Source organism: Arvicola amphibius, chromosome 2, assembly GCF_903992535.2.
Source record: "Arvicola amphibius chromosome 2, mArvAmp1.2, whole genome shotgun sequence".
In the NCBI taxonomy this organism is placed as follows: domain Eukaryota; kingdom Metazoa; phylum Chordata; class Mammalia; order Rodentia; family Cricetidae; genus Arvicola; species Arvicola amphibius.
The window spans coordinates 162,583,272-162,593,159 of NC_052048.2; the positions used below are offsets into that span (position 1 = coordinate 162,583,272).

The window sequence follows — 9,888 nt, forward strand, 5'->3', positions numbered from 1 at the left end:
ACTATGTTCATAGCAGCATTATTTGTAATAGCCAGATCCTGGAAACAACCTACATGCCCTTCAGTGGAAGAATGGATAAAGAAACTGTGGAATATATACATGTTACTCATGTTACTCATATACATATTACTCAGCGGTAAAAAACAATGACATCTTGAATTTTGCATGCAAATGGATGGAAATAGAAAACACTATTCTGAGTGAGAACCTCCACCTGACGATAGTTGAAGAAAATGACTGAGCCCCACATTGGAGCACCAGACTGAGCTCTTAAGGTCCTGATGAGGAGCAGAAGGAGGGAGAACATGAGAAAGAAAGTCAGGACCATGAGGGGTACATTCACCAATGGAGACGGTGGGACAGAACTAATGGGAGATCACCAACTCCAGTTGGAATGGGACTTATGGAACATGCGACCAAACCGGACTCTCTGAATGTGGCCGACGGTGGAGGCTGACTGAGAAGCCAAGGACAATGGCTCTGGGCTTTGATTCTTCTGCATGGACGGGCTCTGTGGGAGCCTTCTCAGCTTGGTTGATCACCTTCCTGGACCTGGGGGGAGTTGGGAGGACCTTGGTCTTAACATAGAGTAGGGAACCCTGATGGCTCCTTGGCCTGGAGAAGGGGGGGGGGGCGAAGGGTGGAGGGGAGAGGAGGGAAGGAGGAGGAGGAGGGGAGGAGATGGAAATTTTTAAATATAAAAAAATAAACCATGGAGAAAAAAAGAAGAGATGCAGGGATGTTTCAATATACAAAACTCTGTCAATGTAATCCACCATATAAGCAAACTGAAAGAAAAATATCACATGATCAACTCATTAGATGCTGGAAAAACTCTTGAGAAAATCTACTCCCCCCCCACTTCATGATAAAAGTCTTGGTTAGATAAGGGATCCAATGGACATACCTTAACATAATACACTAAGCTAATTGCCTACAACAGATGAAATGGAAGGAAACTCAAAACAATTTCACTAAAATCAGGAACAAGACAAGTTTGTCCACTCTCTCTATTCCTACTCACTATAGCACTTGAGCTCTAGCTAGAACAATAAGACAAATAAAAAAGAAATACAAATAGGAAAGGAAGATGTCAAATTATCACTATTCACAGATGATATGGTAGTATATATAATTGACACAACTATTTCTACCAGGTAACTCATACAGCTGATTTAAAAAAAAAAATCTTTAGTCAAGAGGCTGGGTACAATAATAACTCAAAAAAGTAACCCTCCTATATATAAAAGATAAACAGACTGAGAAAGAAATCAGGGAATCAGAACCCTTTACAATAGGTTCAAATAAAATAAAATATCTTATGGATAACTCTAACCAAGCAAGTGAAAAACATTTATGACCAAGAACTTCACGTTTTTGAAGAAAGAAATTGAAAAATATGTCCAAAGATGGAAAGATCCTCCATGCTCATAAATCGGTAGGATGAAGATGGTAAATATCACCATCTTGCAAAAAAATATATACACATCCAATGCAATCCCCATCAAAATTCCAACACAACTCTTTACAGACATTCAAAGAACAATACTCCACGTCATATAGAAAAACAAAAATACCAGAATGGTAAAACAAATCCTGTGTAGTAAAAGAACTTCTGGAGGTACCACCATTCCTGAATCAAGCTGTACTACAGAGCTATAATGAAATCCACATGATATTGGCATAAAAACAGACAGGTTCATCAATGGAATCTAATTGAAGACTGGGATGTAAATCTACACACGTATAGACACGTGATTTTTATAAGAAGCCAGAAATGTACAACTGGTTATAGGCATATAGAAGAATACAAATAGATTCATATCTATCACCCTGCACCAAACACAAGTCCAAGTGTATCAAAGACCTTAACATAAAACCAGATACACTGAATTTGATAGAACAGAAAGTGGGGAATAACCATGAGTGCATTGGCACAGGAGACAATTTCCTGAATATAACAGCAATAGTGCAAGCATTAAGATCAACACTTAATAAATGGGACCTCATGAAACTGAGAAGCTTCTGTAAAGCAAGGCACATCATCAATAGTACAAATGGTAGCTTACAGAATGGAAAAATTTTCACCAAAGCCACATCTGACAGAGGGCTAATATCCAAAATATGTAAAGAACTCTAGAAACTAGAAATCAAAAAAAACCCGAACAATTCAATTAAAATTTGAGCTACAGATCTAAACAGAAAATTCTCAACAGATGAATTTCAAATGACAGAGAAACATTTAAAGAAATGATCAACATCCTTAACCATCACGGAAGTGTGAATCAAAATGACTCTGAATTTCCATATGACATTTTTAAGAATGACTAAGATCAAAAACACAAGTAACAGTTCATGCTGGATAGGATATCCAAGGGGAACACTCCCGTGGTGGGAATAAAAATTTGTAAAACCACTTTAGAAATCAGTGTGGTGGTTTCTCACAAAAAAATGGGAATTAATCTACCTAAAGACCTAGGTATACCACTCCTGGGCGTATACCCAAAGGATGCTCCACTCTACCTCAAGGGTATTTACTCAACTACGCTCATAGCATATTAATTTGTAATGACTGGAACCTGAAAACAACAAAGATGTCCCTCAACCAAAGAATGGATAAATAAATATGGTATATTTACACAATGGAATACTATTCAGCTGTTACAAAAAACAAAAACAATAAACAATGACATCGTGAAATTTGCAGACAAATTGATCAAACCAGGAAAAACAAGTCACACCAAGTGAGGTAATCCAGGCTCAGGAAGACAAACATGATATGTACTCATTTATAAGTAGATATTAGCTGTAATCCACAGACCCAGAGAGACTAAGTAATAAAAAAATTTCAGGGGAAAAGGGGCACATGGATCTCCCTGGGAAGGGAAAATAGAATAGATTTTATGAGTGGACTTGGGGTAGGTGAGGATGTGAGCAGGATGGATCAGGTTTGAGGTTGGAGTTAGGGAAAGATTGTACTGGGATTGGTGATTGAAATGGGATGGAATTTCTAGGGTGAGGTAGAAACCTAATGCAGTGGGAACTCACAGGAATCTGTGAGAGTGACCCTAGTGAAGACTCCTAGAAATGAGGGATACGGAGCCTGAAATAACCATCTTCTGTAACCAGGCAAGGCTTCCAGTGGAGGAGTTGGGACACCAAGCCAGTCACAAGGCCTTTGACCTAGAATATGTCCTGCCTTCAAGATGTACTGGGTAAAGGTGGTGCAGAACTCATGAAAGTGGCTATCTACTAGATAACTGGTCCAACATGAGAGCCATGCCACTAGAGGGAGCCCACCACTGATACTACCTGAAAGGCCAGGAACCAAAGCTGGATAGCTCAGAGATCCAACATAGAATCAAACATGACCCGAAAAAAAATTATTGAAATGATTTCTAATGACACTCTGCTATACTTATAGATTGGCGTTTAGCATAATAATCAACAGAGAGGCTTCATCCAGCAACTGGTTGGAACAAATACAGAGACCCAAAGCCAAACAATAGGTGTAACTCACAGAATTCAGCAGAAGAAGGAAAGGACAGATTGTAGGAGCCAGAGGAGTCAAGGATACTGTAGGAAAACAATCCACAGAATCAACTAACATGGACTCATAGGCTTTCACATATACCGAACCAACAATCATGTACATGTCACCCAAGGTCCTCTGCAGATATGTTATGGTTGTGCAGTTCAGTGTTCCTGATGGGACTACTGACCAATAGGAGCAGGGCCTATGTCTGACTCTTTTGACCTCTTTATGGAGCTTGTTTCCTACTACTTGGTTGCCTTGATCATAATGCAAATAGACTGAACCACTGAATTATAAGCCACTCAAATAAAATATTTTTGATAAGATTTGCACTGGCCATGGTGTCTCTTCACAGCAGTAGAACCCTAATTAAGACAGAAGTTGTTACCAGGGACTGGGAAATTGTTGTGATAGGTCTGACCATCCTTTTTTTGAGATAATAGACTTTGGTGCTTTGAGTTAGGAAATCAGTGTAGTGCTTTAAGTGGGCCATCCTAGTAGAAGCATTGAAGGCAGTGGTGCAGAGAGTGATTTGAACTGTGGGGGGATGGACAAGATGTTTCAGAGGAAACGAATTGTAGTATATTGTCTGGAAATCATTCTTGTGATATTTTGGTGAAGAATGTAGAGTTTTTGCCCCATGTCTGAGGAGTCTCCCTGAGGCCAAAGTGAAGAGTTTTGTATTAAGAACATTTGACAGAGTAAGTCTCCAAACAGCGCAGTGTAGGTTCTATCTTGTGGTTACTAATGTTCATGTTTCTAAAGATTTATAATGAAAACGAGCTAGCTGAGCAAGGAAAAATAAAAAGTTTACAGATAGAGGAAAAGTGGCATGAGGAAGTAGAATGGAGCCACCTCCTCTGTTCAAGGAGGTAAACCAATTAAGAAATGGACTAAAAGGAATATGATCTCAGGTTCAAATCCCACCCAGCTTAGTTTCCAACTAGTCAAAATGAGTCGAAGAAAAGCTTAGAACCAGGTCTGGTGGTGCACACCATTAATCCCAGCACTTGGAAAGCAAAGACTGGCAGATCTCTGAGTTTGAAGCCAGTCAGGTCCATAGAGCAAGTCCAAAGACAGCCAAACTTATGCAGTGAATAAAACCAAGGAAAACAGAAAGCTGGTGAAATCATAATTGAATGAGGGGGCCATGTTCCAGCCACAGCAAGCAGCAGAACCTGGCAGCTTTGGCCATGTGACTCTGCCTTTAGAGTTAAGGATAGAAGAAAGGGCTATGGAATTTGCCTCCAAGGCTAAGGAAAGGTGCTGATGTCAGGCATGTGTCAGGGTCGTCCCTGTGTGGAGGCCCATAGAAGCCATTGTGTCAAGCTGTGAATTTGAAGCCTGGAATGCTTTGGAGACCCCAAGATGTTGAAGATGCCAGAGTTTTGGCATACGCTCCAAGGAGACCTGTTGACAGAGAGTGGAACCAGCCCAAGAGAAAAAGTATGTTGTGGTCAACAAAGCAGAAAGGAATTGTAGATCAAAAGAACATCTTGATATCAGGCATGGGGATGCAGAGTCTGAAGTTTGCTCAGTTTGTTTTCAATCTTGTTTTGATCCAGTGTTTCTGCACTATTGTCCATTTTCTACATTTTGGAATGGTAATGTATATCCTGTGCCATTGTATGTTGGAAGTATGTGATCTGCTTTATGATTAGGATTTCACAGGGGACTGCAGTTAAGAGATTACATGAATCTCAGAGGAGACTGTTCTAGACTATGGGGACTTTTGAATTTGGACTGAATGCATTTTTAAATTATTATATGGCTATAAGTCTTTGGAGGCCAGTGAGTGGAATGTTGCGGTTTGAAGGATAGTGGCTTCCAAAGAGACTGGCACTGTTAAGAGGTAAGGTTTATCGCAGTAAGTGTGGTCTTGTTGTGTGAATTCCTTCAGCCAATAGCCCTTAAGATATCAGCCCAATTTAGGAGTGGTCTCATTGTACTATAAGTGGAGACAAAAAGCATGTCTGGTCCCTTTTTTTCTGCTGGATTCAGTTCCAGTTCCCAGCACACGTAGAGGACCACAAACCGCTACCCTTACTGTGAGTTTATCCCCAAATTAATAAACCTTTGTTAGACTCCATTCTGGGCTATTGTGGAACTCTTGGATACTACTAAGTGTGTCCACCGTGGGGGTGGGCTTTGAGGTCTCATTTGCTCAAGCTATGCTAAATGTGGTACACAGTTCATTTTCTGTTGTCTGCAAAGTAAGATGTAGAAATCACAGCTCCTTCTCTAGTACCATGCTGCTGTAATATGCATAAATATATAGTTATGCATGTATATATATTAGATTATATTAGATTATATTATATTATATTATATTATATTTACTGATGTCATTCAACATATGATCTTCCTAATTAAATATAAATCTACAAAGCAAAACCTTGGAGGAAAATAGAAAGTTATTTGACTTTCAAGTATAGAGACAAACTATCAGACAAAAAGAAAAACATTACTGAAAATGTAAATAAAGTAGGCCCAGGAGAAATGAAACAGTAAACCCTCGACAGCAGAAATATATTAACAGTGGTTTAATGGATAAAATTAGAGAAAAATTGGCATGTAAAAACATCAACTTCCAACATACAAACACCTATATACACACACTCAGATATATATTTCTATGTAGAATAATAAATTTTTATTTATATATAGAGAGGGAGTATTAGTTTATTTATGTATAGAAATTGCAGAAGAATAAATATTAATGCTAATTAAGTCTTTGAAAAGATGTCAAATAATGATGAAGGAAATTTACTTGATATTCCTAAAACACAAAATATGAAGTGGTATAGATATGAGTAACAAAATTTCTCATATGTAGAGAATATGAAATGATGAAAACCTTGGAAAATACATATAGATGTTTAAATATTTCCTACACAATTATCAAGTATTTCTTCTGTTCAGTGTATACTTTATAACACAACTTCTTAATCTGTGAGTGGCCGTATACGGTCCATGTAACTAAATGTGGACAACTAAAAAGAACTGACAACTCTAAGAGGTTTTTAAATGTGCAGTAATGGAAAACCTTACTGCAGATCAAACATGTAACAAATTCTCAATGCTACCTGTGTTGCATCTGGTTACTTCATTGTAGTCTTGTTTCAAAATGAATAGCTTTAGAATTCAATGTTTTCTGATCTTGTCGAACACAAAGATTTATTGATGAATATAATGACTTTTAAAAGTAGATTTATTTATTTTAATTTCTTGTGCTTTGCCTGCATGCACGTATGTACCTGTCTGGTGCTCATGTTGGTACCCATGAAACTGTAGTTTTGGGTGTTTTGTGAGCTGTGTGGATATTAGGAATCAAATCTGGGTTTTCCAAATGAGTAGCAAGTGCTTTTAACAACTGAGTCATCTTTCCAGACATAGAAAACAATGGCTTTTTAATATTTTCTATCACCATTCTTTAACATATGAATATAAAATTACATTATATGTTTTCACATTATGTCATGTTAGAATGATTGTTTTTTTAAAAAATCGTTGATGAACTTACCTTTCATTTTTATAAACTCACTAGATTAGCTTTGGCCTGGGAGTAGGACAGAGATTCTAATAACTTTTGAGAGTACTGTAAACATACACTTTTAAGTTTGTACTATGTATTCTATGTATTTAATGTGAAGCCACATTGTAAGCATCAACTACAATAAAATAAAAATATTGACCATCTCCAAAAGCCATTTAAAATTCTCTAGGGTTTATAATATCAAATTTTTACTCATGAAGATTTATATAAAATAAATAAATATATCAACCCCTTAGTGTGAAAGTTTTCTGTTATTTTTGCTAGGTGGAGAATGCAATGCATTCTAAATGAAAAAAGTATTCTAAATAAATTTCTTCATCACGTATTTTCATAAATGCTAGTTTGTGTATCCATTTTATGCATCTATACATCTGGGAGTCATCTAAACATTTTTTGGGTGGAAGCAGTTATGAATGAAGAATGTTGAAGGAGCCTTTTGCATGAAATCATTTGTCTGAGTTTAAAGAAATAAGTATAAAAATACTTTCACATACATTTACACACATGTGGAGACACACCTTGTACACCCATAAATCCACAAACACATAAGTGTGCGTGCGTGCACACATGCACAAACACACACAGAGGCACTGTATCCTTACGTGAAATGGGAAAAAACAAGTTAAATATCCTTTTGTGATTATGATAAACTGCATATTTATATAGCACGCTTCCACAAACCTGTATGAGTTATTAAATTTGATTTATGTATATCAGCTGTAAGGTTGATTTTTGTTTAAAAAATATGGACTTCTTCATGAATTTGTGTTTCATCCTTTAAGGCACAGAGGCCATGCTAATCTTCTCTGTATTGTTCCAATTTTAGCGTATATGCTGCCACAGCAAGCACACATACTGTGTTTGTACCACTTATGTTCATTCATGCTACTAAATATAAACCTTGCTTTTACATCTCAACTGCTATTAAATTTCCATAAATATGGAACTTGAGTTTTCTCTTCAATTTTTATATATATGGTAAGTAAACCATGATATATTCTGTAAAAATTTTAAATCACATAAGTCAGTTTTCATCTTTAGTGTATAGTGAGAACCTATTCAGTTACCACAGAAACAAATCATAAATATTCCATTTCAGGGTTTTGGTGGAAATTGGAAAATTGGGGTGAGTTATTGGAATAGGAAAGGGGACAGACATAAGTTAATTGCATCTTTAATGTTGTATTTCTTTGTCTGTGTGTTTGTGCGCTCGTGCACGCACAATTATGTGTTTGTGGATTTACTGGTATACAAGGTGTGTCTCCACATGTGTGTAAATGTATGTGAAAGCAAGAGGAAATTACTGGTTCTGTTTCACAGGCAATAACCACCCTGACTTTTGAGACAAGGTCTCCCAGTGAGTGACCTGGAAATCATCAAGAAGGTTGCTCTGATTGGCCAGTGATCCCAATGCTCCCTCTGTTTCTGCTTTTCCAGTTGTGGGCTTATGAGGCCGTCTGTCACACTGGCTTCTTTTACTTGGGTTCCCGGGGTCAAATTCAGAATGTGCCTGTGGAGCTAGCATCTTTCCAATGATCTTTTGACCCTGTCTCTGTATTCTTTCATTAAAAAAGGGAATAAGATTCCAGCAGGAAAGTTTTGAAGAAATAATTGTTTTGACTTGGTGATCGAATAAGGAAACGATACTCTGTTTGTTTAATGACAACCATAAGCCATGCTTCTGAAACATCTCTTAGGCACATTTGAGTATTTCCTTAAGGAAAGACTTATCCTGCATTAGTTGAGCAAGAACAGTCATCCCAAACTCTTAAGATGCTACTTTATCTTCTCTGTTCCTTGATATAAGATTTAAACCTAATCTATCTGTAAAGGGGATCCTGCTAGGTTTCTTATTGTTTTGATGCACAATTTAGGCAAGTTAATAATTTCATATGTTCTGGAATACCGAGAACTGGTGGAAAAAAACAATTCAGGTTTTTCATCCAGAAAGGAGAAAGAGAGAGAGAGAGAGAGAGAGAGAGAGAGAGAGAGAGAGAGAGAGAGAGAGAGAGAGAGAGAGAGAGAACTAGAGAGAGAGAAAAAAACTAGAGAGAGAACTAGAGAGAGAACGAGAGAGAACTAGAGAGAGAGAGAAAGAGAGAACAAGAGAGAGAGAACAAGAGAGAGAACAAGAGGGGGGACGATAGTATGGTGTAGAGCATGGCTTCAGAATGCCTTGACTAAGTTTAATAGAAGTCTTGCAGCCAATGAAAACTAGGTCTTTATTGTGCTATCCCTAAGTTCCTGGAAAAAACAATGAATTCTCTGTTTTTGTGAATTTGAATGCCTTAGATAACTCACAGAAATGGAATTCTCTATTATATTTAACTTCAAGTTTTTTATACTTTTTAAATAGATGATCCAACTAGATCTTAGCACCGAGAAGTTTCTCAATCCTCTGCTTTTGGCATCTTTCTTGTTTTCCTTTTTCTGTGACTTCCTAGAAACTGTTGGAACAGCAGGAGTCAGGACTGCTTATTGGCTTCTTCTCATATAGCTAATGCCAATTACTAATTATTCTTCCAATTTTACTTTAATACCATTTTATAATTAGAACTTTAAGCAATTCATGCAAACCAAATACATCCTCTCTGACTGTTTATTAGTCATGGCCAAACTTTTATTTTGGTATCTGTAACTATAGGCACTCAAAGATATTTTAAGTATTTGGTAAAATTTTTTTTTTTAAATTTCCATCTCCTTCCCTCCTCCTCCCCCTCCCTCCGCTCCTCCTCCCCCTTCCCGCCCCTCCTTCTCCCCCTTCCCTCCCCTTCCCTCCACCCATACCTCCCCTCCC

At 37.5% G+C, this 9,888-nt stretch overlaps 1 non-coding gene across 1 annotated transcript; it reads right to left on the bottom strand.

The window, feature by feature from the left end:
- Positions 1 to 7,830: 7,830 nt before the first annotated feature.
- LOC119808504 lies at positions 7,831 to 7,941 on the bottom strand. The gene has a single exon (XR_005284444.1). It is a non-coding gene; the product is annotated as a U6 spliceosomal RNA (small nuclear RNA).
- Between the last annotated feature and the right edge of the window lie 1,947 nt (positions 7,942 to 9,888).